The sequence below is a fragment of the Buteo buteo genome, chromosome 1 (genome assembly GCF_964188355.1).
Source record: "Buteo buteo chromosome 1, bButBut1.hap1.1, whole genome shotgun sequence".
Taxonomy (NCBI): domain Eukaryota; kingdom Metazoa; phylum Chordata; class Aves; order Accipitriformes; family Accipitridae; genus Buteo; species Buteo buteo.
Window position 1 is genome coordinate 35,646,999 of NC_134171.1, and position 15,395 is coordinate 35,662,393.

Below are 15,395 nucleotides of genomic sequence, written 5' to 3' on the forward strand. Positions count from 1 at the left end.
GCAGGAGGAGAATCCTTGTGTTGTTTCTTACTTTGTTGTATGACCTTTTACAAACTTTCAGAATGAATCCAGTAAGAAACAGTGTAGCCCAATACTTTATTGCAGGATAGCAGGCATTGATCTGCTAGGTATATGTAAGCAGTTTTCTTCATTGCTGCAGTGAGCTGTTGTGTACATTCTTTTTTATAAATCTCTCAAAGGCTAGTCACTTTTCACTTAGAAATGGTTAGAGTCTTCAATCATTTTGTAGAAATGCAAGTCTCTGAGAGAATGTGCTCTACTCCAGCTAAAATTACAATAATGAAACATAGGTTGTTCAGCAGGGGACAAAAAAGCCAACTAACCGTCAATAGAAAAATATCACTTACTATATTTACTGTCAATAACATAGCAGGATATAAGAAATAAAGAAGCAAGACAAAACCAAAATGAAAAGCAGCAAAAATTTCAGCATAAACCAAAATTCTGAGTGGCTGAGATATGGTCAGGAATAATATTTATCTATCTGATTGATCTAGGCAAAACCATGTAACTTTAAAAGTTGTTGCAGGTGAATATCCAGTTCTTAATAACTTCCACTGCTTTCTGGTCTTTGAGAAAATTTTAGACACTAAGCCATGTTTGATGAAAAGGTGTACCTCAAGCTCAGTGAGATGGAGCCAGAGAAAAAGCCATGTGAACAACAAGACTAGCTGTTAAAGCGGAATCATTATTAAAGAGAAATATCCAAAGTAGGAACAATAACTGGCATCAAATGTGCTCTCCTCCCATGAAGGTCTTCTGACAAACTGCCTTTGACAGTGTAGCCTCTGTAAAAAGATGCGATACCTGAGTTTCTGGTTCCTGGGCCAAAACAGTAGGGGTGCTCTCAGGAATAGTGCTTTGCATTATTTCTTTCACAGTTGTAAATTTTCAGACATTATATCACAGGTAACAAGAAAAATGTCCTGAACTTTTCCTTTGCAGTTTACTTCGCCAATACTTGAGTAACTCCTTTCAAACAGGGCATGAGAACTGTTCATAACTTGAGAGAGAGTTGCAAGGAGATGATAGAGTGACACTAATGCTCTGGATCATTACCTCACATCCCATTGGTTTTCTAGCAGATTTTGGATGTTCTCGATACAGCAGTATGTAACCACAACATGATCTCTTGAGAGGAAAGATAAAGTCTCATATGATTAATTATTTTTTGCCTCAAATTTAGATAACAGTTTGGTAGTTGACCGTAAACTAGACTCTTCATCTTCTCTTATCTGAAAATGTGTAGAAAAAAAATCTGAGTTTATTTTAAGATTTCTGCTGCTCAGACAGCCTGAATTTATTAGCACTAGCTGGAATACGAAAAGATGGCATGGGCAATTCATTTTGTGACTATACCTTCAGATATTTTAAGTAATCTATAATTCAAATGAGCCTTATGTTGCTTTTCTTTTTGGAAGAGGGGAGGGATGTGATGTGGAAGGATGGTGTTTTGGAAGGGTTTTTTTTACTTGCCCTGAGTTCTAGTGTTTGCCTGAATACTGATGTACACCATTCAGAAATGGCTTACTTCAACCCCAGAATGATGATCCCCACAAGTTTTCTCCCTAGCCAGTGGAACAAGGATGAGCCTTGCAGTGAATCACATGAATTACAGAAGTGATCTCCTTAGCTCCAGGGTGAGTGTAGCTTGCTGTGCCCAAAATCAGCCTTTGAGAATACCTCAGAACAGGTGCTTTAAGCATTGACCTAAGAGGCCATTAGGAGTAACGCTATCTATAGTAACTCATTTCTCCCTTCACAATACTTCCTAAGGATGATGTTGACTCTTCTGTTTGGCCTATTGAAGTAATGAATCCAAAGCAAATTGAGTAACAAACACATAAAACACCAGTTACTGTTATGATTTCTATTGAGCAAAACTCTGACATGTCATAAACCCAGAACATTTGAGATTAATTCCTCTATTTTGGTTCATATGCACTCTAATTTAATAGAGATGGAAGGGAAAAAGAGGGGATATTAAAAATTTATTTTGCTCTGCCAAGATGAATTGTAGGTTCAAATTAAGATTTATTTCTTTAAAAAACAATAGTATACTGCCAATGCAAAATAGATGTCTCAGTCCTTGATCTAAAAAATAAAATATCTCATAAAACTGTTTTAAAGAAATATGGACTCTCCAGTAAATCAGTAGGAAACAAAAATCAGGTACTTCAGAAATATTTTAGAAGGTTCTCCTTTATTTTGTCCCCCAAAAATAAGAATTAGCCTGTTTGCAAAGTAATATCAAAAGTTACAGAAATGTAACAAGAAAAGAAGTTGCAGTGTCCTACTTAATAAATGAGTTACTGGCAGTCAACAAAATAAACTTTAATACCAATTCAGAGAATTTGGAGCTAAACTGGATGGATTACTTTCAGTTAGGTAACAAATATGCGTTCTTACTAAAGACTTATTCTGGGGTTAAATAGCGCTAATGAGATATTTGAACTTTGGGACATACTAACAGGTCTACCTCAACATCCTCTGAATACATCTGTCATGGTTTAACCCCAGCCAGCAACTAAGCACCACGCAGCCGCTCACTCACTTACCCCCACCCAGTGGGATGGGGGAGAAAATTGGGAAAAGAAGTAAAACTTGTGGGTTGAGATAAGAATGGTTTAATAGAACAGAAAAGAAGAAACCAATAATGATAATGATAACACTAATAAAATGACAACAGTAATAATAAAAGGATTGGAATGTACAAATGATGCACAATGGAATTGCTCACCACCCACGGATCGATGCCCCGTTACCCCCAGAACTGCAATGCCCCAGTCCCCACTCCCCCCAGTTTATATACTGGGCATGATGTCCCATGGTATGGAATACCCCTTTGGCCACTTTGGGTCAGCTGCCCTGGCTGTGTCCCCTCCCAACTTCTTGTGCCCCTCCAGCCTTCTTGCTGGCTGGGCATGAGAAGTTGAAAAATCCTTGACTTTAGACTAAACATTACTTAGCAACAACTGAAAACATCAGTGTGTTATCAACATTCTTCTCATACCTAACTCAAAAACATAGCACTGTACCAGCTACTAGGAAGACAATTAACTCTATCCCAGCAGAAACCAGGACAACATCTAATATAAACTTTCTTCAACATGAAAGCTGAGTTGAAGCTTAAGTATAAGATCTAGGGTCTGCCTGCTTTCTCTACAAGCCCCATGTTTCCTTTGAAAAGTCATTCAGCCCTGGTTTTATTTCCTGTAAAGATCTTCCTACCTGTGCATATGCATGATGCATGCAGAACGAATTTCTGGTTTTTTTCACAGAGGATTTTTTATTTGTTGTTGCTTTTTTTAAAAAAATTTTTAATTTTTCAGGAGAAATATCTGATTTCCCTTCTTCAGTGTTCATATGACACAGGAATTTTTTTTTTTACTCAAAATAAGTTTCAGATTTTGTAGAGCACATTATTCATCAAAATATTCTTGGGAATTTTATGACCCAGTCCTCCATATAGGACAGCAATTACTTCCGTGGTGCACTAGATACAGAAAAACAGACTACATGAAACAGCAGCAATAGTCCAGCAGCCAAAAATTGTTGCAGTGACAAAAATGAAAGCAGATAGCAACAGCGTACTTCAGAACCAGTACTGTTTATGTATTGTGTGTTAACTAGTTGTTTAACAGGTATCAACAATGAACAATACTAGACTTTTCAGTTTGCTGTGTTTCGTTTTATTGTGAAAAATAGAAAATTTTCCTTGGAGGAGTTCAAATTAATTTTGTACTCCTTTTAAAACAAAAGAAATATAGAATAGATTAGACTTCTTCTAAAAGTTTGGTCTAAAATTATTCTTGTGACTCTTTCTGAACCCTTACTCTTCCAGGCTGATTTTATGGTACTATATAGTCTCCATCTTCTTTTCTTTTCTCCTTCACTGCCTCTTAATTTCAGTCTATTCCTCAGAGAGACTTAAATTAGCAGTGTTTCTCTTTTCCTTGGAAATTATTAAGCTTATCACTTCCTACTAACATTCCCTCTCTTTCACAGCTTGCAACTACATTTGCCGTCATTTACTGTGAAAAATAGTTAAACTCTGAACAACTATCTTCAACATTCAACTTTTTAAAATTTGTTACTTCTGTTTTGGAGAAGGCCCTGTACTACAGAAACCTTGCTGATTTTTTTCCATCTCTGTTATTTTTTGCATCTTCTGCACAGGAAAAAACTCATACGTCAACATCATTCTTCATTTAAAGCATTATTACTCATCTATTTAAAGTTTAAGCATCCACTGAATGTTTTACTAAATCAGGAATTGACTATATTGTGTTTATTCAATAAAAAGTGCAATCTTTCTTGACACTTAACCAAATAAAATTCTCTGATTTTATTTTGCAGAGTAGTTTTTCCTCTGGTTGTACCAAAATAACAGCAAGAATTTTACAAGATGATTCTCAGTATATTATCCTGACAATTCTAATGTGATTTTGTTAAAAAATAGTCTATACCTTAAATTTGCTATGTAAACCTGAAAGTTCTCAAGTAGTTTTGAAGAAAAGCTGCTACAAAACATGGAATATGAAGTCTATTATTCCACACTGTAATCTATGTCAATAAAAGCAATTCTTTAATAAAAATAATTAATTTCTTATTGCACTTGCTTCCCCCCCCAGTGTAAAACCTCTTAGTACAAAAATCATACTTTAAATGAAAGACAAGATTTCTTCTTTACTAGCACTAAACAGGGCAAAAAAAAAAGGCAATAACATCGAACCCAGAATAATGTTCACAAACACAATAATACACAGTAGAGCCACAGAAAAAGAATGTTTTTGTAAGGAGCTATTTTTATGGGCTTATATAGAGACAGCTACACAGATACAAACAGAGTATTTTTTCAGGATTATTGTACTGTTTCTGTGGACTTTGATACAAAGAAATCTAAAGTGTAAATTTCTAATAATACTGAAATATTTTTTGTTATATTGATAAAAAAAGACCCAGTTGATGGACTGAAAGTCAAAAGCAGCATCCACATAGTATCTTGGAAGAATCATGCTCCCCTTAGGCTAATTCAAATTTCAAGGAAGTGAACAAAATTTTATTCCTACTGGGATATTCTTAAATTTGTAGGATGTTTTTTCTCTTTCTGCACAAAGCATTGCATTTAGCATGTATCACATGAATTTGGCTAGTTTTCTTGGATGATTAAGAATGAACTCAAACTTCTGTTCCATAGATAGTAGATAGAGTCCATTTGTTCCACTTATTCTGCATGAAAACATTTCATAAACAATAACCAGATCTCAGTTCATAACTCTTGAACTGAGACTATCTAGTAACTTTACATAGGATTAAAAGAAAAGTTTTTTGTTTATTTTAATGTAACAAAAAAAAAAATTCCATGAGAGATGTTCTGCTGACTAATGAAAACCATAATATTAACACTTGTAACAACATTGTAAAATGTAGTCATCTCTTTTTTTAGGAAACACTGCTAAACTGAGATGCCTGTAAAAAATGTCAATAATTTTATGATCTATAATTGCATAGGAAAATGTACTGGAGTCTGCTAACATACAGGATCACTTAAATACTATACATGACATGAGGATATTTGCAATGTAAAATGTTGTAAGATGTTATAAGAGAATGTAAAACCTCCTAAATGTTATGTCAAAACCCATAGCTTTTTAAGCCATATCACAAGGGTAACTGTATTAACCTTTAGAAATAGAAGTATTGTGCAGTCTTTTAACCACATGATTTGTATGACTCATGAAGCTAAAAGCTTGCTCAACAATTTTGCAAGTATATCCACAAACATATTTTTCAAATGGGGAAAGTGTCCTCAACAAAAACAAGGCAGGAAGTAAAGGAAGAAGATTAGCATGAGTGTTGCATCTGCCTCCATTACATATTTTATTTCTCCTTTGTGGGTGAAGATATTAAGACCCTGCCTTTTAATTTATGTAAATATGAACTATATGCAGACAAGGTTAATTGAGACATATGATTGCTACACTGACTACATTTTATGACTTAGGTCTACTTAAAAGGTACCAATCAGCCTAAATTCTAAATCCTGAATCCCTGGTGACAGAATGTCTAAGGGAAGAGGGGGTGATAATACAGACAGATTTAACTCTATTTTCACAACAAAACATGTGCAGAGATAGAGTACCTTGAAAAGCAAGGGAATGTGGTCAGATCCTAGTCTGTGAAGACTCAGCACTTGCCCTTAACAGTTCCTGTAGGTTGGGTTTCCAGAGCTGTGTAGCTAGGGAAGTTAGCAACATCCATGTGCAGATGAACCCTAGTGCAGTGTTGACTGCAATCTGGTAACTAAAAGGTGTAATTTATATCTATGCCAACTCCAAGTATTTCTGACCTACTGCCTCAAGCAAAACTACTGGATTTGCCTCAAGTTTCCATGATTGCATCCTAAGCTGTATTTCTCCTATCTTACAACACCCTCCTCACAAAATGTCCATTTCTACTATTACCTCCAAGTCAGCTCATATGCATTCTACCTGCGTGATTAAGCACAAGAAAGTTAATCAAATTCTGAACTCTGACCCTCTTCATCTTACTTACTGTACAGTTCTTGGCATATCGTCTAGGATAAGTCTTAGACTGCCAACTACATAGGATAGCAACATGAAAAGATATTTGGACTTAGCTAAACATGTACTTCTCCACTTATTTATTGCATAGTCATTCCAATTCATACACTTAAATAAATTAAAACCTGTATTAACAAAGTTCTAGCTTAAAAAATAGTTGCCTCCTATTTGTAATAGGCCTTCCTGATATATCTTAAAGACCACTCAGAATGACCACTGTGCCTTTACTGTTCTTCATGTTCAGTCTCTTTGCTGTATTAGCTTCTATACTTTTATCATTTTTTTCTGTAGTCTCAATATCAGCTGTTGCCAGCTGATAAAAAGCAACAGTTTTGCCATACTTCATATATTCTTAATACCAATGAATGCTCTGTTCCACTCTATTTAAGTTCAGGATCATGATCACTGCTATTGGTGCTTGGTAATTTCAATGCTTATATTCTTAAAAATATTTATTTAGAATGTAAGTATGCCTGACTTCAACTTTTAATGTCTACTATATTAGTACCATATCAAGACTTTTTAATATATGCATTCCATATTCACTTACATTACTATAAGAAATAATAAATTCCCATAAATTCCTCAAGTAACAACTGGAATGGTTCTTCACTTTTGTAGCAACAAACAGCTACTTCTTTCATTCTGAAATTTTAATTAAATTTTGTTGCAAAAAAATTTTAGATGTTATTGACTGGTTCCGGTAGAATGAAGCAGAATTTCCCATGTTGCACACACTTTTTCAAAAGTTAACTCCTTACCATCACGTAAGAAGAGAAAAAATGATATTACACTGTATCATGTTTGCGTGGCAAGGTTTTGGTAGCAGTGGGGTTACAGGGGTAGCTTTTGTGAAAAACTGCTCTAAGTTTCCCCCATATCTGACAGAGCCAATGCCAGCTGGCTCCAAGACAGACCCACCGCTGGCCAAGGCCATGTCCATCATCAACAGTGGTAGTGCCTGTGTGCTAACAGATTTAAGAAGGGAAAAAAGTTGCTGTGCAAAAACAATTACAGCTGGAGACAGGAGTGAGAACATGTGAGCGAAACAGCCTGCAGACCCCCAGGTCAGTGAAGCAGGAGGGGGAGGAGATGCTCCAGGTGCCAGAGCAGAGATTCCCCTGCAGCCCGTGGTGAAAACCATGGTGAAGTAGGCTGTCCCCCTGCAGCCCATGGAGGTCCATGGTGGAACAGTGTGAGAGACTGAAAGAATTAATATCTCAAACATTATGGTGGGGCAAGTTCTGCTTAACGATGAATTCTGCATAACAAAGAACCCTGCATATCAAGGAACCCCAGGTGAAAAGAAGCAGATCAGTGCCCACAAGCAACGGGAGGGGAAGGGTGTGCCAGAGGGTGCACAGCTCCCTGTTCTGAAACCCTGTTCTGATATGCTGAACTCTGATATGAGTTCGAGTGCCTGCCCGAAAGAGGGGCAAGGATTATAAAAGGACACAAACTGAAGTCCCTCGGGTGCACGCCCACCAGAACTGGACCCCTCGGCTGACTGGACCAATGCTAGACCCAGGACCGGTGACATCTTTCGCTTTTCTCTTGCTTTTTCTCTCTCTGTCTGGTTCTCTCTTTCTCTTTCCTTTTTCATAATCCCTACACCTCATCTCTTCAAGACATAAAACCATTGAGCAAGTCTGGGACTAGGAGTGGGCCCAGCTGCCCCTGGGCCCTTCTCTGAGGAAGAGCCTAGAAAGCAAGGGGGTCTGCTCTGAACCTTGTGACTCAACAAGAGGGATTTCCTTCTTCCCTGAATTGATGTATATGGTTACTACAGGTTACATGGTTTACTGAGGTGGTTCCATGCCAATTCCTGCTGAGAGAAACCCTGCCATCTATTGTTAACGCTGTCCAAGTTCAGTTTGCTTCTGCCATGAATAAAATCTTTAAGTGATCATCTGGTGTTTCACCTTAATTTAGCCTGAGAGAATTCTGAATTCACCACAACCCCTCCCTTGACTGTCCAGCCTGGGTCGTGACAAGCAGATCTCCACCTGCAGCCCATGGAGGACCCCACATTGGAGCAGGTGGATGCCTGAAGGAGGCTGTGACCCCATGGGAAGCCCACGCTGGAGCAGGCTCCTGGCAGGACATGTGGCCCTGTGGAGAGAGAAGCCCAGGCTGGAGCAGGTTTTCTGGCAGGATATGTGACCCCACAGGGGGACCCATGCTGGAGCAGTCTGTGCCTGAAGGACTGCAGCCCATGGAAGGGATCCATACTGGAGCAGTTTGTGAAGAACTGCAGCCCATGGGAAGGACCCACATTGGAGAAGTTCATGGAGGACTGTCTCCTGTGGGAGGGACCCCACGCTGGAGCAGGGGAAGAATGTGAGGAGTCCTGCCCCTGAGGAGGAAGGAGCAGCAGAGACAACGTGTGATGAACTGACCGCAACCCCCATTCCCCGTCCCCCTGCACCGCTGGGCGGGGTAGGTAGAAACTCCGGGAGTGAAGCTGTGCCCAGGAAGAAGGGAGGGGTTGGGGGAATGTGTTTTGAGATTTGGTTTGATTTCTCACTATGCTGCTCTGGTTGATTGGCAATAAATTAAGTTAATTTTCCCCAAGTCAAGTCTGGTTTGCCTGTGGTGGTAACTCGTGAATGATCTCTCCCTATCTCAACTCATGAGCCTTTTGTTATATTTTCCTCTCCCTGTCCAGCTGAGGGGGGGACTGATAGAGTGGCTTTGGTGGGAACCTGGTGTCCAGCCAGGGTCAACCCACCACATACACAAATTGTCATAGGATGGAAAGCTGCCTCCAGCCATTATCAAACACTTTTCCGATACTTTTAAGACCAAGTGCCTTAACTTTATTTCCGTAATTGTTTTCCTGTACTGTAAGTAAAGTATAAAGAAAACAATAAACTTATCTCAAAAGCATGTGATTAATTAATTGATTTGATCAAATATGATTTTCTAATGTTTCCCTGTTTACCTTATCCTTCTTATTCACTATTCATGAAGGATATCAGTTCAGTTCTAATGCATCCTTTCCTTGCTTATCTATTTTATGATACCATTCACCATTCCTTGACTCCATCTATGTTACTGAAATCTTGGATCTCAGCATCTAGTTGACACTATTTCTTCATTTATCCTCATATTATAGTTCTTTTTTTTTTTTTTTTTCCCTTATAGATTTTTCTGAGCCATCTGTTTTCTCTTGTTCTGGGCCTCCAGTGTACTAGTCCTACAGAATGCAGATGGCTAATTTCATCTGCTGTCACTATTTTTAAGAGTAAAATACCACCTGCCTCAGTGTGGGGAACCTTGATCTGACAAGATTTGAAAAGGAGCTAGCAGAGGGGCTCTGAGGAGGAATTGAGAGGACACAGCACAATTCCTGGGCCTTGTGCAGGCTCTCACATGTCTTGCCACCCACCTAGCCAGAGGGAGAGGGATTTTGTTGGCTCTGTACTCTCCTTCCTTCCCAAGTTTTCTGTGGCTTCTGCAACCCCCATGCCTGTAGTATTATTACAGGAGCAATGTTTATCCTAGAGGTCAAGAAGAAATACTTTTCTTTAGGAGAAACAAAGGCTGCATAGATCTTTTCTTACCTTACCACCTCAGTTAGTTACAGGTAAATTACTAAATTTAGGACTTCAGCTACTGAACAGTATATTTCCTTGAAAGTTTTAGTTCCACAACTTTATTTTTTTTAGAGAGGAATGTAAAATCACAGGATCAGCTCCTAAATGACATGGGATGCCATGAGGAACATAGGCTGCAATAATCCTTCTTGCAGGATGTAGTTTGTGCTAAGTCAAAGGAGAGCCACCCAGACATGTAGATTGCAGGTACTGTCTATAACTTAATTAAATTACAGTCAGCTTGGGTACAAAACTATCCAGAAAAGCATCTAATGAGACACAGTACAGGGGCCATAGGAGGGAATACTTCTTGGGTCCCTATGAGAAGGGGATCAGCTGTCTAAACTTAATACTGTGATTCATGCTGAAATATTAGTATTTAGTACTGGAATTCAGCAAATATATTCTTACTTTGCAATTCTTACCTCTCAGAAAATAGCCATTTCAGTATTCATAAAGATTAAATTTTGATGATTCTACAGCAACTAGCCCATTGCTACTCTGACAACTGGTGGTTCCTCAGTCAAAATCTGCCCAAATACAGTGTTGCTGTATGTTAAAAAAATATTCTTGTAAATCATTATTGTTAAATATTTATGGAGTTAAACCCTTGGAATTACCAACATTTCACTGCTGAACTGAAAGCCAACATAATTTGAATTGATGGTGTAGTCCATTGTCTTTCAAATTCAAAGTAATTTTTGTTATAGATTTCACTTTTTCAGTTGATGCAAAGGATATTAAGTAAAGAAAAGTCTCATCTAGATTTGCTGAGAAGAAGTCTGGTGTTTAGACTTTTATTTTGCTCACTTTTAGAATGGGAATTAAAAAAATTAAGTTATATTCATCTGTTCTTCAATGATACTGAGTAACTGTGTATTTCAAGTTGTAAACACACTGAAAAATGATATATTGTCGTTTTTAAAGTCTGTTTAATTACCCAAATTCAAATAGAAGGAAAACGTTCTTCAATTATATACATAGTAACATAATTTTTTAGACAATCCCTTTCAAATTACTTCTGTGTTCTGCATTTATAGAAGAAAAATTATATAATGAAGAGTTTACTTGAAAGAAAGTATCAGATTGTCATCTAAAAATAATGTGCTGGAAGTTGAGATGAAGCAATTTCAAGTTTTAAACATAAGCTAACCAACAATTCACAGGAAAAAAAAAAATCCCAGACTACCTATTTTTTGGAGAAGGAAGTAACAACACCTATTTCATGAGAATAATCTGTGAAGGAACCTGTAAGTTCTGATGATTTTAGGTAGAAAAAAGAAGATCATTTTCAGAATCCGACAGTTATTACTGGACTTGTTAGCAATGTAATTTGCCTGTAGGTTAAGCTGCTGACAGACATTCCGCAGTAACTAAGCTATAAAACAGTAGGAAACTGATGCTTGATTTGAAAAAAGATGTAAATAGGAGTTTTCAATCACTGACTTCAGGAAGACATTCATTATTTAGATGTTATTAGTTACACTGCCTTGACACACTCCAGTACCTCTATTAGAGAGGTTAATATGATGTTTTTACCAAGTTTACTGTTGGCAGATGAGCATTTCTTTTAGACACCGTAAGCATACCTAGAAATGAGAGAGATAACACAAGCTAGTTAGAATAAGAAGCAGATTTTATACAATTTTTTACAAGCTCAACTTGTGTATGCACAAAAATCTTCAAATATTCTTGGTTTTGTAGGTCTCTACTTCTTTTCTGGGGAGAAGGATAAGCCTTTATGTGTATAAATATTAGAATTTACATGAAAAAAGAACTCATTCATTTTAATGTTTCAAATAGTTCTCATGTTTGCACCCCCAAACTTAAGCAGACTTTAGCCTATACATATGTCATGGTGAGTTTAATGTATCTTTTTGTCACATACATTTGTTTGCCATGTACCATGTTTTATGCACAGATTTTGTGATGCTAACATATATTCTGTCTTCATCTAACAAGTTCTTCTGGAAAAAAAAATATGCAGCTGGGTTTCTGCATTGCTACAGAAATTGCCCTTTTGTTTAAGTGGAGTGCCAAAGTAGCCAAAATGTATTCTTGTCCACTGACCATAACAACATTGACAACTTACAGTGAAATGGGATGACAGAGGTGAAACATCAGGAAAAAAAATAAAATAAAAAAAAAATGTGTCTGTGGATTTGTATACATGTAGACATGTGCATCAGGTCCTTATCCATTTTGCATCAGCTTGTCACATAAATATGTGGCACTGATCCTGTCAGAAGCACAATTCTGATTTGCAGATGCAGACACAGCTTGCTAAACTCTGCTAGGATTTGCCCGAGGTTCAGATAGAATAATGCAGAGGCCACCTGAGCAGTCCTCAAGAAGGTAAAATTAAATCTTAGATTGAACTCTACCTTATCATTAATTTATTTATGAGTAAAGGTAAACTGCAGACAGGCTTCCCCATTCCTAGGATGTGGAGCTCACTGTGAAACTTGCCATAGCTTCTGTCTCCCAGCAGTTTGTGTTCTAAGTCCTTTTAGCTGGGTAAAATAAATTTTGGTGATCAGTGTACAGTACACCTGCTGAGAGACTTGCCCTACCTTACTGTTATACTGTCTCAGGTAAGACAGGTTAGAAGAGTTTGAATGATGTGTGGACTACAGTTACTGTAAGCAAGACATTCATATTTATAACTATTATTGGCAGCAGTAACTTCACCACGGCAAAAGCATTTTTGCTCAAAATAAATGTACTAGATGATACAGATGAGGCCAGAACTTGAGTACTGCATGAACCTGAATTATTGTTTTCCTTGTGAATGAAGAGAGCACCACAACACGAAGCAGTGGGTTTGACACTGTGGCCTTAGGAGCTTTTCTGATTCCCACTCTAAAATATTTGTCTAATCCCTCTGCTTTTCAGGTTTTCTTCAGCACAAGGTTTTAGAAATATATAATTCCTTTGTTATATATATAGGATGTGCTATATAAAACTTCCCTTTTTAAATACTGTCAGGAATAGCAAGCAGCCTCCCTGTGGCAGAGGAAAATGCATATATAGTTATTTGTGTGCCTTGAAGAGCTGTTCAATAAAGCTGCTGGATCAAAAGGCAGTTCAAGACAAGAATTGGTTGCAGCAAATCTGGAACTGATAATTTAGAATGTCAAGCTAGAGAAATTTTCTCTATGAAACGTGGTTTAAAATGAATTAACAAGAAAATTTCATTACCACTAGTGAAGGAGAATGGCACTGTTGGCAAACTTCTGGGCCTCACTATTACAAATATGGAAGCAGAAGTCAGGTTGTTCTTTTAGGAATTAGCTATTAAACCCTTCATCTGTAGATTACAGCACATTGTCAAATGAGTAATAGTGAATTGGCTAAAAAACTGGAGGAAATCCAAGGCACAAATGGCTTTCTGTCAAGCTGTCAAGATACTTAAATTGGAATTTTGCAGAGGTCTCCCTGGGGTCTGATTCTGTTCAATATTTTCACCAATAGCTTGAATGGATGGAATAAAGAAAATGCATGCAGAAGAAACAAAGCTATTAATTTTTTGAGAACAGAATCTGAATAAGATATGATAAGTTAAATGAACTTTGATCCACAAAATTACTTTTGATAAAAACAAGTATAAAGTGCTACATGTCGTATGGAAAATCAAGTGCACAGATACTAAATTAAAACTTGGGTAGACAGCAGCATTGCAGATAAAAAGGTTTGCAAGGTTGAATGGATCAAAGTCCTTGAATATGAGTCAACAATGTGGTGCTGCTGTAAAAAAGGCTAACCTCAGTTTCATAAAAAAAATTCCTTGTATGACAAAAAACAGGGAGCTGACTGGTTCCATTTGTCTTGTCTCTGCTGAAGCATGGGACACTGCATTTGCTTTCCAGTGAATAAAGAGGCAGAGAAATCTGAGGCAATCTATGGGAAGGCAGTAAGACAGAAGAAGATTAGAAAAAATGAGGAATTTGCGAGGCCACAAAATAAAGGAGACTGAGAAAACATCTGACAGTTGTTCTAATTCAGAAAAGTCTTGTGAAAAGAACATTTTCTCTCAGTGCATTGGTTTTCAGATATTAGTTAAAAAAAGAAGCTGTTCTATGGCATGTAACCCAAAAGCACTTGCACATGGCACCTCACCATGAAAGACATGAACCTGTTGGTGCAGGTCCAGAGGGCCACGAAGATGATCAGAGGGATGGAACACCTCTCCTAGGAGGAAAAACTGAAAGAGTTGCAGTTGTTTAGCCTGGAGAAGTGAAGGCTCGGGGAAGATCTTATTGCAGCCTTTCAATACTTAAAGGGGGCTTATAAGAAAGACAGGGACAGACTTTTTACTAGGGCCTGTAGTGGTAGGACAAGGGGTAATGATTTTACACTAGAAAAGAGTAGATTGAGACTAGATATAAGGAAGACATTTTTTACAATGAGGGTGGTGAAACACTGGAACAGGTTGCCCAGAGAGGTGGTAGATGTCCCATCCCTGGAAACATTCAAGGTCAGGTTGAACGGGGCTCTGAGCAACCTGATCTAGTTGAAGATGTCCCTGCTCTCTGCAGGGGGGTTGAACTAGATGACCCTTAAAAGTCCCTTCCAATCCAAACCACTCTGTGATTGTATGATTCTGTATCTGCTGCCCTGCCTAAGTACTCCAGAGTACCTCCATTCTCTAAGTATTCCCTAAGGGCATCCAGTTTTCAGTCATCTCACTCTCGGTAATCCAAATGCAGCTCCAATATAACATAAATAAATAAACAAACACTGAAATGGTGTCCTCCAAGGATAAAGTAAGCTAGAATATTGATTTGAAAATCAGATAGCTGCTCCCTGGACTGGGTAAACCAAAGTTCTCCCAGGTCTCACTCTCTCTTCTGTACTAAGTAGAATGAGTATCTTCTGTCCCTGTTACTTGGGCTCTCTGCCTCAGAACAGACTAGCTACTATTTGTGTTCTAGAAATCCATACACCGTCATATCACTTTACAAGTATCTGATTCTTCTATGGCTGCTTATGGAATTCTGCTATAACCAGTGCAATTTTATGGACTAAGCTAAACAAACTTAGTGAGATTGATACAGTAGATTTTCATGCACTGGCTGTCACCTTGCTATTCCATCTCTGTACAAAACACTTCCCTCTTTTAAGGGAAGAACAGGGAAAAGAGTAACAGCCTTTCAAGGTATCTTGTTTCCAGTGAAAATTCAGTAGG